The sequence below is a fragment of the Oryctolagus cuniculus genome, chromosome 17 (assembly GCF_051225735.1).
Source record: "Oryctolagus cuniculus isolate XC-2025 breed Fujian yellow rabbit chromosome 17, ASM5122573v1, whole genome shotgun sequence".
NCBI classification, from domain to species: Eukaryota; Metazoa; Chordata; class Mammalia; order Lagomorpha; family Leporidae; genus Oryctolagus; species Oryctolagus cuniculus.
Window position 1 is genome coordinate 67,367,467 of NC_142883.1, and position 17,808 is coordinate 67,385,274.

The 17,808-nt window shown below is 43.5% G+C and overlaps 1 long non-coding RNA gene, 1 other non-coding gene and 1 pseudogene across 4 annotated transcripts in view; 2 read left to right on the forward strand and 1 right to left on the reverse strand.

The window, feature by feature from the left end:
* The first annotated feature begins 1,071 nt into the window (after positions 1–1,071).
* Positions 1,072–2,583, forward strand: LOC149121340 (serine/threonine-protein kinase Kist pseudogene; annotated as a pseudogene).
* A 4,856-nt stretch (positions 2,584–7,439) lies between these two features.
* The window catches only part of LOC127486645 (uncharacterized), a 122,513-nt gene continuing 112,144 nt past the window's right edge, over positions 7,440–17,808 (reverse strand). Inside the window, exon 4 of the transcript XR_016223733.1 lies at positions 7,440–8,996. This is a non-coding gene — a transcript (uncharacterized LOC127486645). The remainder of the gene's footprint in view (positions 8,997–17,808) is intronic.
* Positions 7,808–17,808, forward strand: part of LOC138847943 (uncharacterized) — a 30,673-nt gene continuing 20,672 nt past the window's right edge. For 2 of the 3 annotated variants that reach the window (XR_016223734.1, XR_016223735.1), the window contains exons 1-3: positions 7,808–7,937; positions 9,406–9,515; positions 13,790–14,020. This is a non-coding gene — a long non-coding RNA (uncharacterized LOC138847943). The remainder of the gene's footprint in view (positions 7,938–9,405; positions 9,516–13,789; positions 14,021–17,808) is intronic. The other variant, XR_016223736.1, reaches the window with a different exon arrangement.

Below are 17,808 nucleotides of genomic sequence, written 5' to 3' on the forward strand. Positions count from 1 at the left end.
TCCCTCTCTGTAACTCTGCCTCTCAAATAAATAAATAGATCTTTAGAAAATACAGGCCGGCGCCGCGGCTCACTAGGCTAATCCTCCGCCTAGCGGCGCCGGCACACCGGGTTCTAGTCCCGGTCGGGGCTCCGGATTCTGTCCCGGTTGCCCCTCTTCCAGGCCAGCCCTCTGCTGTGGCCAGGGAGTGCAGTGGAGGATGGCCCAGGTGCTTGGGCCCTGCACCCCATGGGAGACCAGGAAAAGCACCTGGCTCCTGGCTCATGCCATCAGATCAGCGCGGTGCGCTGGCCGCAGCGCGCCGGCCGCGGCGGCCATTGGAGGGTGAACCAACGGCAAAAAGGAAGACCTTTCTCTCTGTCTCTCTCTCTCTCACTGTCCACTCTGCCTGTCAAAAAAAAAAAAAAAAAATACACACCTTAAAACTCACAATATTTTTTCAAATTTAAATATGTTAATTGTACCAAGCCAATTTTATTAACTTTTGACTTTACTGGGTTTAGTAAAATCAAGTTATTTTTAAAAAATTTATTTATTTGAAAATCAGAGTTACACAGAGAGAGGAAGAGAGGCAGAGAAAGAGAGAAGAAGAGAATGAGAGAGGGAGAGAGAGAAAGAGAGAGACAGGTCTTCCATCTGCTGGTTCACTCCCCAATTGGCCGCAGTGGCCGGAGCTGCACCGATTGGAAGTCAGGAGCCAGGAGCTTCTTCGGGTCTCCCACATGGATGCAGGGGCCCAAACACTTGGGCCATCTTCTGCTGCTTTCCCAGGCCATAGCAGAGAGTTGGATTGGAAGAGGAGCAGCTGGGACAAGAACCAGCGCCCATGTGGGATGCTAGCATTGCAGGCAGCGGCTTTACCCACTACAACACAGCGCCAACCCCAGTAAAATCAAATTTTTAAAATAGCGTTAGTGGTCATTGCGGATTGAGGTCCTGGGAGCAGGTGAGGCGCTGCAGCCACCTCGCTGCAGAGCTGCAGGTCCAGTGGGCGGGGATGTGAGCACGGGCCCAGTCCACCTACCTGGGGCATTGCTACAGCTGTGGTGTCAGTGCCCTTAGCCCACACCGATGGCAGGGTCTGGCTGTGCATGGGGCGCTGAGCCACCACAGTGTCTGGAGGTCTGCAGGAGTGGCTGTGGCGGGTACAGAGCAGCTCCTCAGCCTCGGTGTATCGAGTGCACTGCTGCAGCACCCCAGGCTCACCACCGGGCACCCTCAAGCAGTTCTTCCCTCCAGGAACCACCGAGGCTGTGGCTTTGGGTTCCGCAAAGAGAGAGCAGTGCCTGAACAGTTGTAGGGTCACAGGAACATCATGACTTCACATGGAGTCTTTACGATCCACTTCTCTCTGAATGTGCTATCATGCTGTTGCTTGCACTCCTGGATGTCAGTGTTTCGGAACTGCTTTCATAGTCCAGTCACCAGGGTTGTTCCACGTGGATGATACAGCATTGTATCATCCAGAGATGTTCTGGAAGGCCTTGCTCTCCTTCATCATGAGGGTCGTGTCCACGCAGACCTCAAACCACAGAACATACTGTGGAGTGCAGAGAACGAATGTTTTAAACTCACTGACTTTGGACTTAGCTTCAAAGAAGGCACTCCGGGTGTAAAGTACATTCAAACAGACGGGTGTCGTGCTCCAGAAGCAGAGCTGAAAAATCACGTGGCCCAGGCTGGCCTGCAGAGTGATACATAATGTAGCTCGGCTGCTGGTCTGCGGAGCCTAGGAATCATTTTACTGGAAATGTTCTCAGGAACGAAGCTGAAGCATACAGTCCGATCTCAGGAATGGAAGGCAAGCAGTTCTGCTGTTGTTGATGAGGTATTTGCCAGTAAAGCAGTGGTGAATGCCGCAATTCCAACCCATCACCTAAGAGACCTTATCAAAAGCATGCTTCATGATGATCCAAGCTGAAGAGTTCCTGCTGAAATGGCATCGCGCAGCCCATTCGTTAGTATTCCTTTTGCCCCTCATGTTGAAGATCTGATGGTAGTTCCTACCCCACTGCTAAGACTGCTGAGTGTGCTAGATGATGATCATCTTGAGAATGAAGAGGAACATGAAGATATTGTAGAAGATGTAAAAGAGGAATGCCAGAAATATGGACCCATGATATCTCTGCTTGTCCAAAGGAAAATCCTGGCAGAGGGCAAGTCTTTGTCGAGTATGCCAATGCTGGTGGTTCCAAAGATGCTCAGGAATTACTGACCGGAAGGATGTTTGATGGGAAGTTTGTCATGGCTACATTCTACCCGCAGAGTGCCTACAAGAGGGGATATCTGTATCAAACCTTGCTTTATTCCTAACCTAAGGACCATATCCTGTTTCTCCTCTTCTATTTCCTGGGCTATTCTACTCCACAGATGAATGCAATACTAGCTCTCTGCCATTTTAAGGAGGTACTTTTTACATTTGTTTAATCCTGTGAATGTGCAATCATTGTCCAAGCAGTGGCTGCATGGCAAACATTCGGCACTGAGTAGGACAAGATCTCTCAGCTATACATTGAGGGGTTTAGAGCATCCATGTAGGCAACTTTTCTTTTTCTTTTTTCTGCATTTTTTGTGTGCAGTAGGGCAAGGTGCTGCTCTTCAGTATGTAATATAAAAAGTTAATTATTTTTTGTGATCATGAAACAAGGATGAATAATATGTTGTGTGAATGTTAACAAGTTTGTTAGTGTTGGTGACATCATTTACAGATTGTTCCTTTTGTAGTCAGGTGATTTTTTTTTTTTTTGACAGGCAGAGTGGACAGTGAGAGACAGAAAGGTCTTCCTTTTTTTTTTGACAAGCAGAGTGGACAGTGAGAGAGAGAGAGAGAGACAGAGAGAAAGGTCTTCCTTTGCCATTGGTTCATCCTCCAATGGCCGCCGCGGCCAGCGCACCATGCTGATCCAATAGCAGGAGCCATGTACTTATCCTGGTCTCCCATGGGGTGCAGGGCCCAAGGACTTGGGCCATCCTCCACTGCACTCCCAGGGCACAGCAGAAAGCTGGCTTGGAAGAGGGGCAACTGGGAAAGAATCCAGCGCCCCGACCGGGACTAGAATCTGGTGTGCTGGCGCTGCAAGGTGGAGGATTAGCCTAGTGAGCCTTGGCGCCGGCCCCCTACTCTGTTCTTAACACTGAGTTGTGAAAACGTAAAGCAGGACCGAAGCACTGAATATTCCCTTAAAGAAACTGCAGTGAGCCTATCTACATTTTTATTAAGGCTTTTAAAATAGAAAGCTGATGCTTGATCTTGGCACAATTTTTATGTCCAATATGTGTGCTTGAATGAGTGTGCGGTGTGAAAGTTGGAGAAAATTTGAGTCAGTGTACTTTATAGTGTGAATCTTGTGAGTTAGTATAGTCTATACCCATCTCTTCCCTATACCCATCTCTTCTCTGTTTCACATCTGTAAAATTTAGGGTGTGTGTTTTTTGAGAATTGGTCTGATAGAATATGTAAATGACAAAACAGTTCATTCCTGAGAGGCTCAGAACAAATTGGAGTCTAGACTGGGGTTACATTGAAACTCTTAAAGGTGATTGAAACAAAATTTTTGCTGCATGTGAATCACCGCATTAATTGATCTATTTAGACTTTAGACTCTGGATCAGCTCATCTTTGTTGTTCTGAATCTCCTGTGACAATTATAAGATTTCCCAAAAATGTGTTTCAATTTACTATGATGGATATTTAAAGTGGATCCAAAAGAAAAAGAAATTAGATGTACAGTGAAGGGAAAAAGAAAAGAATAGGGGATAATCAGGATTCTTTTTTCTGTCTCTGGCTCTCATCCATCCCCACCCCTTTCTTTCCCCTTTCTCATTCTCTGCCTCTGTCCTACACTGAAGAGAAGCTAGGGGAACTATATCCCAGGTGGTCTGGCTCTTGACTACAAGGAAGTTAAGACAAATATTGATAGAATAAAGTAGAAGTAGAAAGGAACAAAAATTCAAAGAATTCTTAAAAGGATTCATAGCAATCTAATGTGTCAAGAGTTCATGGAAACATATTGATTACAAATTTTAAGAATTATAATTATGGCCAGTGCTGCGGCTCACTTGGCTAATCCCCCGCTTGCGGCTCTGGCACCCTGGGTTCTAGTCCTGGTTGCTCCTCTTCCAGTCCAGCTCTCTGCTGTTGGCCCAGGAAGGAAGTGGAGGATGGACCAAGTGCTTGGGCCCCTGCACCCACATGGGAGACCAGGAGGAAGCACCTGGCTCCTGGCTTCGGATCGGTGCAGTGCGCCAGCTGTAGCAGCCATTTTGGGGGTGAACCAAAGGAAGGAAGACCTTTCTCTCTGTCTCTCTCACTGTCTAAATCTGCCTGTCAAAAAAAAAAGAATTATAATTTTGGATTCTTGTTACTTTATGACAGATTGTCTTTAAAGATATAAAAATTAGGAAAACTTTATAAAGCACTGATTATACAAGAAAACAAGTTGTATACAGGTTATGAATTTTTTCCTGTTTCACTGCCTGAATGATATTTCTATTTATTATTTTTTTGTAAGGAAAAAGTCCTTTATATCTTTCTGTGCTGAAAGCCTCCTCATATAATCTATTCTATATTTATACGACAGTAAGAGAGAGAGATACAGAGAGAAAGGTCTTCCTTTTCCTTTGGTTCACCCCCGAAATGGCCACTATGGCCGGCGTTGCACCAATCCGAAGCCAGGAGCCAGGTGCTTCCTCCTGGTCTCCCATGTGGGTGCAGGGGCCCAAGCACTTGGGCCATCCTCCACTGCCCTCCCAGGCCACAGCAGAGAGCTGGAATGGAAGAGGAGCAACTGGGACTAGAACCCGGAACCCACATGCGATGCCGGCACCGCAGGCAGAGGATTAACCTAATGAGCCATGGCATGGGCCCCATCCTCATATAATCTTTCCTTGTATGTGTCATGCAAGTTACCAATAGCCCAATCAGAATTTACATCTAGCGAAGGAAGATTTTACTCTATTCAAAAAATTAATATTTAACCTTTTAGTTATGTACAGTTATCAAATTGTCCAGAACTCTCCATTAATATTTATTATAAAGCCAAATTTGGAATAATGAGGTTGATTTATGAATTACCGAAGGGTCTTGTTGCGTGGTTCTCAATATGTGCCCTTAGAAGGAAGAACTATTATTCTTTATTTTGGAGCTTTCTGAGTTTGATTTCAAGTTATCTGGTTTGTTTTCAAATCAAAATTCAAAATTCAAGAGTGTAGAACCAGTAATGTGAAGACCTAGGCTTTCCTAAAACATAAATTTTCATATGGGTAACAGCTTCTTTGGGGATTGAAAACTCCAGGTCCTTACTTGCATACTGATGAACAACAGAATACAAATTAATTCATTTTAAGGGCAAGTATTCTAAGTTAGCATATTTACCTTTCCCCCCATTTCTTCTTCCCTCTCCTCCCAAAAGAGAAATCCTTGCAAAAACAAAACAAAACAAAACTGCAGTCAGGTGTCTGAGTTTAGTTGTGCAGTATGCTGCTAACATTGATGCTGAACTTAACATTCTTTGATCATCTTATTGCTGATGTAGTCATATATATATGTAGTTTTTTTACAGGTAGAGTTAGACAGTGAGAGAGAGAGACAGAGAGAAAGGTCTTCCTTCCCTTGGTTCACTCCCCAAATGGCTGCTACGGCCAGCACTACGCCAATCTGCAGCCAGGAGCCAGGTGCTTCCTCCTGATCTCCCATGTGGGTTTAGGGGCCAAGCACTTGGGCCATCCTCTGCTGTCCTCCCGGGCTACAGCAGAGAGCTGGACTGGAAGAGGGGCAACCGGGACTAGAACCCAACACCCATATGGGATACCAGCCCCTCAGGCAGAGGATTAACCTAGTGAGCCAAGGCACCAGCCCCTGTAGTGTTTAACACTATTGAATTTTATTACAAAAGATGCTAACTAGATTTTAAGGGAACTGAGGGAATAACTGATGAACCCTAGTGATCATGCATTGAATTCAGTGTTTTATATTAAACCCTCAGTGTTGAAAAAAGATGCCTCCTATCACTTAAATTAAAGGACACTTAAATTGTCCTTTTATAGCTCTTAGCCCATTTTACCAAAGATGATACTTGTAGATTTTCTTTCCTTCTCTGTTATTTTCAGAATTTTAATCTTAATTTCTGTCTTAAACTTGAACCAAATGTTACAAAATGATGCAATGATTCTTTGAGGATGAAATGTATTTTTGGGGATTTGGATTCCCTGAAGTTACTGAAAATTTAGAAATTTTAAAATTGAGAAACAGGATAAAGAGGTGAGAATTCACATCATTTAACCCCTTGTCTTTTGGGAAAATTTTATCTCAGGTAGCCTTTCTTTCCTTAAATTGACACATGTGTTTCCTTCTCTCACCTTCCCAATTTCTTCCTCTTTGTTCCATGGTGTTCCTGCAGCACTTTGCCCCCAGAAGTCAGGTAAAGTGATTATTCTATAGAAAATCTGGTTTTTTAAAAATACATTTGGGGGGCACCAGATTCTGTCCCGGTTACCCCTCTTCCAGGCCAGCTCTCTGCTGTGGCCAGGGAAGGCAGTGGAGGAGGCCCAAGTCCCTGGGCCCTGCACCCCATGGGAGACCAGGAGAAGCACCTGGCTCCTGCCTTCGGATCAGCGCGGTGCACCGGCCACGGCGTGCCGGCCGCGGCAGCCATTGGAGGGTGAACCAACGGCAAAAGGAAGACCTTTCTCTCTGTCTCTCTCTCACTGTCCACTGTCGCTCCCCCTCTTCATGGAGGAATGACACTAGATACTGCGCTGTTCTTTTGTCTGCTCACCCCTTCCCGGGTTTGCTGCTGGTCCTTCCCGGGTTGGCTGCTGACCCCTCCACCTCCGTGGAGGGGCGGCTCCCCCTGCCACTTTCCCCACTTCCACGGAGGAGCGGCACACCACCAGCCGGCTCGCTCGGGGGCTGCTCAGATGTTATCCGGATGTTCCTTCAGATGTTTCCTTTAGATGTTCCTGGTGCATGTTGTCTCTCTCCTCCTTTATAGTCCTCTTCCACCAATCCCAACTCTGCTACCCACACGCCGAGTACGCTGCTCTCCTCCAATCAGGAGCAAGATCAGCTCCTGCAGCTCATCAGTCAAGTTGGCGAGAGGCAGCTGTGTAGAGGTTGTTTGGTCTCTCTCAGCGCCATATTGTGGGAGAGCAGATGCATAGAATAAGTCTTAATTCCAGTAACTTAGTCTAGTCTGAGTTGCTCCCCACAGTCCACTCTGCCTCTCAAAAAAAAAAAAAACACACACACATTTGGAAAAGGTGGCTAGCTAGCTACTATCAAAACTAGAGGGGAGGGGCCAGCACTGTGGCACAGCGGGTTATCTACATAACATTATCTACAAAGCAGTTCAGTGGAAATTTGATTGAGATTACCCTACATATCAAGATGAGAGGAAAATTGACATGCTCATGTTCTGTTTATCATAAAAAAATTTCTATTGACTTGTATTTCATTTATTTAATCATGTTTTACAGTTCTGTGAGATATTTTTGTTCATATTGTGCTGGATTTATAAGTCTTTTATTTTTGCATGGTATTGTAAATGGTAACTTTTAGCATTTTCATTCCAAGTTTTCATTGCAGGTATAAAGAAAATTCATCAAATGTTTTGTAGTGACTTTGTATTTTATTTCTTTTTTGTCTTCATCTGGTGTCATGCAGACAGAATACCCGGGGCTTGCCGTCTTCCTTGGTGCATGTGAAATCACAGCCTGGCATATGTTAAGTAGGAATGTTCATTGATTCGCCCAGTGGAGCAGCAGGGGCCACTGGGAACCCAGCGCTCTACAGAACTGGCATGTCCTGCGTTACTACTAGGGCCTGCAGGTGGCGCCCAAACGTGCTGTGGCCATCCCACCTGGTGCGCATGTGCAGGTTCCCCCTTATGTCTTGCCTGCTGCTTTCTCTGTGAGGACTGGAGTGCCGTTTTCATTGGGTGAGTGTTGAGGGGCCACTGCTGTACCTTGGGGCACTTTGAAGCTTCATCCACAGAGAGGAAAAGGAGCCAGGCTGTGTATCCCTGAGAGCTGAGAAGGGGCTTCAGGAGGCTTCTCCAGGACACATCTGGAAAACAGCGGTGGGTACACTCTCGTGTTCTGGACTGCTCTCGGGTGGGTTCTTCACTTCCCCACCTGATGCTTTAGGAAAATGCATGAAAGCATCTCTCATGGATGCATCTAATGTATAGAGATCAGACTACACTGTCCAGTTTCCCCAGATTCAGGATTGCGTGTGGGAGATACGCCAGAGCACACAGATAGACATACACACACTCAGCAGGAAGAATATGGAGAGTGTGTCAGGATTCCACGGTGCTGAGTTAGGCACGGGCCAGAGGAGGGACGAGACCCAGTGATGCTTGAGGTGGAGCAGAGTGTGAGCATCTGTGGACCTGCTTTCCCTCATGGCAAACTGTCCTCTCCCTTTTGTTGAGATAACATTTAGGTAGTCACAGGCACCCCTAAGGAAGTACCTTAGATGCACATTATTTCAAGGGTTAGGATGTTACCAGTTCATTAGCCTTTTACTTTGCTGTATTTAATGGGAGTGAACTTTTTACTAGTGTGAGTTATTTATGATAACACTGCTATGTCTCGTTTTCATTTGAGAGAATGGCTGTGGGTAGCTGATCCCATACTAAGGTGAGGTGGAGTTTCATGAGGATGAACAGAATTCAGTGGATAAAGCACTGTCCAGATGCCCCTAGAATTCACAATAGCAAAACCTGCATACACTTGAATCCTCCAGTGTCTGGTTCCTTGATATTCCACAACATTATATGCAATGGGAAGTATTATATGTCTTTGATAGTAAGTACTATCATACTTTTCTTACATTCAGCTGTACTGAGACTTACAGCATCAGAGTCATTTAAAGATAAACAGTGATACCCAGTGTTGTGTGTCAGGCTGAAATCCACAGGCGAGGCGGCCCTCTGGCAGGTGATGGTGATTTCTGGGAGAGGTTTCAGATGCTTGAACGGATGGTTACAATACTGCAAGGGAAGATTTAAAGAATATCAAGACTAGATTAGATGCATCTTGGTTGGCCTGAAGCTCAACAGGAGCAGCTTTTGGATTATACACTGATATGGTTACAAACTTTATTGTGATGGTTTGCACAAACTTGTGCATAGTGCCTTGCCTCTAGAGAAACAGTGAAGCCAGAGTTCACAACTGTGATGACCACGAAATCAATAATGAATCAGGCACAGGACAAGTTTAGAAAGTCAGTCTCTGGGTAAAGGCTGATTAATAGGTACTAATTTACAGCTAGATAGGAATAAGAAGTTCTGCAGGCGGTTCTGACTGTGGAGTAGCCTTCTATTTGCCACTTTCTTTATATAAAACACTGTTGTCTTCACGTTGTTGGCTCGTGACTGATTTCTTTGTCTTGGCACACAGGAGTCCCAAGTGGTTCTGTATCAGCTTCCTAGCAACCACGAAGAGACTCCTGAGGACAACCTGGGCCCCAGAATTAAGACTACAGGATACAGTTTGATGCTAAAGGATGGGTGAGTCAGGAACCTTCCTTGATGGTTCCCTTATTCCTTTCTTCTCCTTTGTGGTCTTTCCATTTGGGCATTAGCTTCTTCCACCTGATCTCCCCCTGGAAGCTGCCCCGTATGCTTTGGGATAGTTGGCTTTGGATTGGTTTGGAAAGACCCATGGTTTAAGGAAATCTACTTTCTCTGCGGATGATTCATGTCCCTACTTGGTGGGGAACAACTTGCCTTTTAGCTTGGTATTTCATGTTGGGATTGCTCCAAGCACCCTTGCTTTCTTTGGCTCCTTGCCTCTCAAACAGGTCAGGTCCCCTTGGACATTGGGTAAGGATCTGGATCCTCTCTGAGGTTTTTGACCCTTTCTTCTTGTCCTGTCACTTTAATTATCTCTCACTACTCTCCCCTGGATCTAACATCTCCTGATGTCACATCTTGGTTGCCTGCTACTCACATATTCCCCATCTTTGAAGCATGCTAACTCTGTCTCTTGTAGACATAGCGGTAGTTACTGCCTTGAGGTGACTTTTCTCCACTCACTGAAAGCACCGTCTCTCATACACTGTACCCTGGCCTGAGATACCATAGAGATCTCTTGTACTTCTTCCTTTTGCTTTCAGTCCACTACTCTGACGTACACTGCCTCTGGGCTGAGGGCCGTTATCTTTGTGCCGTGAACAGACCCAAATTCGATTGTTGCATGGCTTTTTCCAACCCTGGTCTGGATACTTGCAGCTGCTGAAAGCATCTACTTTTTTCTCTTCCTGTCGATTTTCCCGCCCAATTAATTGGCAAAATGGTGACTCCCCCAAGTGGAGGCATTCTTATGAGCTCCTAGCTCAGGCAGCAAGAATAAGAAGCCAGGGGATTGCATTTTCTGCCTCTCAAGACAACCATCAAATCCCTGCTCCCCATCCACTCTCATGAGCTTGGCAGTTTTAAGCTTTGCCCTTTAAGACAGACTGGGGATGGAGCTGGTCGGACTGTTTGAGTCTGTGTTTCATTCTCTATGTCTGATCTGACAATAAGCAAAAAAAAAAAAAAAAAAATTGGGACAATCTTCTGAGGACTCCAGCTAATTTCATTAGGAATTTGTGGAAGTAACTCTTTGTTTTGACTACACCAAACATGCAACTATTGCCATTTCACTGGTGCAGTATTGAAAAGAAACAACACATAATCAATCTACTCTTGCTGCTTTAAGTCCAGCCCATACCATCTACAGGACAGATAGAGATGTCAGTGAGCCTGCTGGAATTGCCCAATGTGCTTCAACGATAGGGAGCATCAGGACCACATGATAACTTGCCCAGTAGAATGAAATGTTCAGCTAAGCCAGCCAGTTACTAAGAGGTGAGAGAGGCTACCCAAGATACATATAAAAACCCTACCATGTTTCAGAGCTGCCTAACAAAGGTCTTTAGAAAATACACCAACACAGATCCTACTTACCCCAAGGGCAAGCCCTTACAGCCATGCACTTCAGTAATCAAGCAGCCCTCAGATGTCAGGTAAAAAGCAGGTGCAGGACCCCAGACATGCTTAGCAGGACTCACAGGGATGATTTCCCAAGTATCTGACAGTAGGTGTAGAGCAGAGGGAATGGACAGAGATAAAAGTAGTGCATGAAAGGCCCAGGTGACGGATGTTGCCTTGGGCACTGGACCACCTCAGGGTTACCCCTCCTGGAGACTGAGGACAAAGCCAGAGCCTAAAGCAGAGCCCAGGCTTAGGGCCCTCAGCCTGTTGGCCACTGAGTCTAAACCAGTGTGCCATTTGCAAAAGCAAAGGAAATTGGAAGAAGGATTGTTCTTGACCCCAATGAGAAATGGAGACCACTGGACTACTGATGGCTAAAAGATCTGAGGACTGATTGAGTCACGGTCTCCCAGTGGCTCCAGCTGGACTGCTAACCATCATTTTGGAGACTTGCTCGGGTAACCGTTGACATGGGAGGTAACAAAATTAAATTTTTGTCAGATACTGGAGGCCCTCATGTGTTCTAACCCAATTCTTGTTTATGATTTCCTGCATCATTGCAGGGATAGATGGCTGACCAAAGAGAAAGTGTTTATTATACTTTAGATTGTTTTATTGACTCCCAACAGTGCCCCGAGGGTTTTGTATAAGCCTGAATGCTCAGTTCCCCTACTAGGTAGAGCTCCCTTGTCTAATGACTGTCATAGTAGGACACACCTCTAGTCCTGTGTCAGGACCATTTTTTCTTGATTGCCCTAGCTACCTGTATACACTCTGCTGTAGCTCTTTCTCTGAACTCTGGCTATATTGCCTCCCAAGTGGATCTATCTGTATGGAAAGTGGAGATCCCAGAAAGAAGGGCTAGTAGGGAAATCCCTGTAAAAAATCTCACTAGGGGCCAGTGCCATGATGTGATGGGTTAAGCTGCTGCCTGCAGCACCGGCATCCCATATGGGTGTCAGTTTGTGTCCCAGCTGATCCACTTCTGATCCGCCCCCCTATTAATTCACCTGGGAAAGCAGTAGAAGGTGGCCCAAGTGCTTGGGCCCCTGTATCCACGTGGGAGACCTGAAAGAAGCTCTTGGCTCCTGGCTTCATCCTGGCCCAGTCCTAGCTGTTGTAACCATTTGGGGAGTGGACCAGCAAATGGAAGTCTCTCTCTCTCTCTCTCTCTCTCTGCCTTTAATATAAATAATCTTTTTAAAAAATCTCACTGTAATTAGATGCTAAATATAGCTACAAAGGCAAGACCCCATAAAACCTGAGATCTCTACAGGCATTAAACTATTCATAGAAAAATATCTAAAACATGGGCTACTTAAGCCTTGCCACAATGGGCGCCAGATGTTGCTATGGATTCATTCTGAGAGGAGGAGCACAGTGGGGGCAAGAGACATGGAGTCACGACACAAACACTGGGAGTTGGGTGAAAGCAGACCAGAGGCAAGCAGCCCGTAGACTTGTTTATTTCAGTTGGTACAACAGCTTATATAGCTGAGGCAGCCAGTCCTGTCAAGGGGCAGATTGGCTTCTTTGCCAGGTGGGTTCCGAAGCCATTCGTGAATAACTGATGCGTGCTTGCCAGCAGCCATCTTGGTGCAGCCTTCTCATTTCACCACAAACCCCAATACAATACTCCAAATCTCCCAGTACAAAACCCCATGGGTAATACAGACTTGTGCTTTTATTCATTTATTGATTTGTAACTCAACAGAATTGTTTTATAACTTGGTTCTTTTACAATTCCAGACCATAAATAAGAATGGTTCATCAGAATTCTGTTCACTATTCACTAGGTTGTATTTTTGGAAAATAATTTTAACACTGAACTTTTGCATTTGATTATCCTCATATCTTTGTTTTGTATTTCATTAATTTTTGCTCTGAAAAATACTTACTCTGTTTCCTCTACTTTTATCTATGTTTATTCTCTGGTTCATTTGTAAGCATTATGTTTGATAATCAATGCTTCTAAATGTTCTTATTTTTCTAATATATACATTTGCTGGTATAATTTTCTTTTACTTCTCTTTATGTATTTATTTATTAGCAGAGTCACTAGACCTTTCTTATGTATAGCAGTTCCATTATCCATTAATTCTAGGTAGATTTTTAAATACTGCGCTTATATTCATTATTTATTGTGTATTTTTTTCAACTTCCAAATATATGGGTTGTAACTTTTTAAGTATTGATCTTTTATTTAATTGAACTAAGATCAATTAAATAGTTTGTATAAATTACATTGTTTGAATATTTTGGAGTATAATCTATTAGTAATTATAGCAAATATTTTTATAGCTTTTATGTGTCTGGCACTGGACCAAGAAGCTTGAATATGTTGTCATTTAATCATATTAACAATTAGGAAGATATATATCCCACATCTATGTCATGTTTTACAGTGCAGGTGGCTGAAAGTAAGATGAAATTGGTGGAGATGATTGGTTTTAAAATAGTATTTAATAGCTCCATGGTAGTCTATAAAAGCCTAAAGCAAAGATGGAGCAAAATGTATGCAAAACAGGTATCTCATGCTGAGAAAATGTCTGCACTGACTATGCTAATTTTTCCCATTGCTAAGAATGGGACAATGTACCATAAATCAAAGTCAGTATCAGCTCAAGTGGAAGGGAATGCGTTGCAGTGAGACCGAAGTAAAAGAGAAAACTTCACTTTAGGTGACACAGTGAATGATACAATAAACAAAATGTGGACAAGCAATAATAAAACTTGAGAAAGCTATAAACAAATAAGACAACAGAAAATATGTGAATGTCAGTATTTATGTTTGTTTTAACTGTCAGACACTATTCTCCTCCTGACTGGATCCCTGGCTGTAGTCTCCTGTCACCTAAACTGACTGCAACGGAAGGGAAACAGTTTTTCCTGCAAGCATCACAAAGGACAATGCAGGACCCAGGACACAGTATACCTCCCTGAGGAGACCAGGGAGATGCCAGCAGCAGTCTGCAGACAAATTTTCTTACTCCATTATCCAGAGGCGATCCCTAGACTCCTAATGTTCCATGCTTATGGTAAGCGAGACATGTACCAAATGAACACCAGAGAAAATAGTAAACTTCAAAATCTAGAAAAAATAGAATTACTTCAAAAGATATAAAACTGAATTCAACTAAGGTATTTTTATTAGAAATGTGACTTTAAAAATTGAGTGACCTTTCTTAATTTCTTAATTATTTTAAATTTAAAAAGGTTTCTAATATATCTGATATAGCATATCTCAACTAAATAGATTAAAATGAACTGTTATACTAAATATAACAATTTAGTTTGGAATATGATCTGGTTTGGTGGCAGGAAAATTTATAAAACCATGTTTTAATGATGAATTAATTAAAATTAAATCCACTCTATCATGAAGCCAACTATCAAAATAAAGAACTACACATTATACATATTCTCATGTTAATAAATAGTTTCCTAAGAAAGTATTATCAATCTGAGGTGCAGTCCTAACAAAAATAATTGTTGGATAGCAAGCCCAAAAATAAATTAATGCATTTACAGCCAACCGATTTTTGATAAAGGTGCTTAGTACACACAATGTGAAGAGAACTTTTTTTTGATAGGTAGAGTTATAGACAGTGAGAGAGAGAGACAGAGAGAAAGGTCTTCCTTCCGTTGGTTCACTCCCCAAATGGCCACTAAGGCCAAGACTGCGCCAACCCAAAGCCAGGAGCCAGGCGCCTCCTCCTGGTCTCCCATGAGGGTGCAGAGCCCAAGCACTTGGGCCATCCCCCACTGCCCTCCCGGGCCACAACAGAGAGCTGGACTGGAAGAGGAGCAGCCAGGACTAGAACCCGGTGCCCATATGGGATGCCAGCACTGCAGGTGGAGGATTAACCAAGTGAGCCATGGTGCTGGCCCCAAAAAGAACAGTTTTTTTTTTTCAATAAATGACAGGGTAAAACTGCACATCTACAAGCAGAAACATATAGATCTCTACCTCTCATCATAATCAAAAATCAACTCAAACTAGATTAAGATTTGTGAAAGATTTAAAACTGTGAAACTACTAGAAGAAAACACAAGGTATATGCTTCATGATATTGATCTGGGCAATTGTACTTTGGATATGACACCCAGAGCACAAACTACAAAACCAAAATAGGCAAATGGGATTACATCGAATTGCACATTTTCTGTTCAGCATAGGGGATGGTGAGCAAAGTGAAAAGACACACTACAGAACGGGGAAAAATACTTGGCAACTATGCATCTGATAGGGAGCTAACATAAACAATTGTGTGAGAAATGCAAAGAGCTCAATTGCAAGCAAAAAAAAAAAAATCTGACCAAAAAATGGAAAAGGCTTAAAAAGACATTTTTCCAAAGAATACATACAAGTGAAAAAAAATATGTGAAGAAGTTCTCAATGTCACTCTTCATCAAACACATGCATATTAAAATCACAAGAAAGCATCTTCTCACCCCAATTTAAATGAATATTTTTACAAAGACAAACAATATGAAATAAGACACACTGACACATAAGACAAATATCACCTGTTCCCCCTCAAGTGTGGACACTAAACAAAAGAAACTTACCACAATATCAAATGGCAATTCCTAGAGGCATGTGGAGAGGGCAGAGGAGGAAAAGATACAGGGAAGCGGGATAATGAGTACCAGATCAGAGTCAGATTGAAAGAACAGATTTTTGGTGTTACACAGCCTGGTAAGGTGACGCTACTTCACAATAACTCAGTATAGAGAGGAGCCTGAAGGATCGACAGGGTGAAAATTATTGACAACTGTGGAGCGATATGCATTGAATACCTGTGTCAAAGTGTCTCACTGTACTCCATACATAATTGAAATTAGACTTCGTATATTTTTAGAAAGTTCATGACAAGATTGCAGATAGATTTTTTTTTTTTGCTTTTAAAGAATTCATTAAGGGCGGAGCCAAGATGGCGGAATAGTAAGGGTGCGCACTGATAGTCCGGGAAAATTTAGTTTAATAAAAGTGGAGTTACGGTAGCCTCAGAAAAAGGATCAGGAAAAATTGCAGAGGAAACTCTTCCGGATCTAGTGGCTGTGACTTGGAGGACCTATGGGGAGAACAAGGTCACCCACCGCGTGGAAGCCAAGCCACGGGAACTGCAGGGTCTGCGCGCCAGTGCTGGAAGGGGAGTGGATGTGACACAGACGACCAGCGGGGAGAGCAGGGACGCCCAGGGCTCTGAGTCCACACCGGCGCTGTAAGGGGAGGTGAGCTCAGTAACCCGAGACATTGGCGGGGAAACGGCAGACAGAATCTAGAGGGAAGCGGGCTTGAGGCGGGAAAGTTCACCAGACTGACTACAGGAGAGAAGGAAAAAAAAAAGGTGGGGGTTACTGGTACAGGCGAGTTTGTCTCCGCCAACCTTGCAAAGGCGAGCAAGAGACAGAGCAGGCCCCACTCGGGATATACATAACAAAAGGGTAGAGCTAAGGAACTGAGGCACTACAATTCAGTAGCCTAGGCAACCCAGTGGGAGTCCGCAGGAGAAACAGAGCCTCCACAGACTCTGGGTAGAAGCCAGAGATCGGAAGCTAAATACCATCAATTCTGATCAGCCATGCAGTATTACTTACCTCCTGAATAAAAAAAAATAAAATAAATAAAAAGAGAGAGATTTACCACGCATAACCTGAGGGTGTCACCTTTGCACACCCTTAACCAGAAAGAACCAAGCAGAGCTCTCAGGCCACACCCATCTCAAGCCTCCAAGGCTCTGCCAACAGCTGACAGTCCACTTAACACAGACATAGTATATATATATAAAAAAAAAAGCTCACACTGAGGGAAGAAGAATCAACAATGCCAAGCAACAAACACAAAAATCGAGGGAACAAGATCAACGATGACACTATGACGCCTCCAAATAAACAAAACACCCCAAGCCAAGATTATGAAGACGATGAGGTAGAAGAAATGCAAGATACGGATTTCAAAAAGTATATGATAAGAACATTTAGAAGTTTTCAAAAGCAAATCCTTGAACTACAGAAATCCTTCCTGGACAGGATTGAAATTCTCACTCATGAAAATGAAATTTTAAGGAAGAATCAAAATGAAATGCAGAAACTAGTAACACAGGAAAGTGTGATAGTGAAGAGAAATCAAAATGAAATGAAGAGCTCAATAGATCAAATGACAAACACATTAGAAAGTCTAAAACACAGAGTCAGTGAAACAGAAGAGAGAATATCGGACTTAGAAGATAGAGCACAGGAAAACATACAGTCAAACCAAAGAAAAGAAGAGGAAATTAGAAATCTAAAAAATATTGTTGGGAATCTACAGGATACTATTAAAAAAACCAACATTCAAGTTCAAGGAATTCCTGAAGGCATGGAGAGAGAGAAAGGATTAGAAGGCCTTTTTAGTGAGATACTAGCAGAGAACTTTCCAGGTTGGAGAAAGACAGAGACATCCTAGTACAGGAAGCTCATAGAACCCCTAGTAAACATGACCAAAAGAGATCCTCACCATGACACGTTGTAATTAAACTCACCACAGTGAAACATAAAGAAAAGATCCTAAAATGTGCAAGAGAGAAACATCAGATTACTCTCAGAGGATGTCCAATTAGACTCAGAGCAGACTTCTCATCAGAAACACTACAGGCTAGGAGGGAATGGCGAGACATAGCACAGGTGCTAAGAGAGAAAAATTGCCAGCCCAGAATATTATATCCTGCTAAGCTCTCATTTGTGAATGAAGGTGAAATAAAGACCTTTCATAGCAAACAGAAATTGAAAGACTTTGCGTCCACTCGTCCGGCCCTGCAAAAGATACTTAAAGATGTGCTAC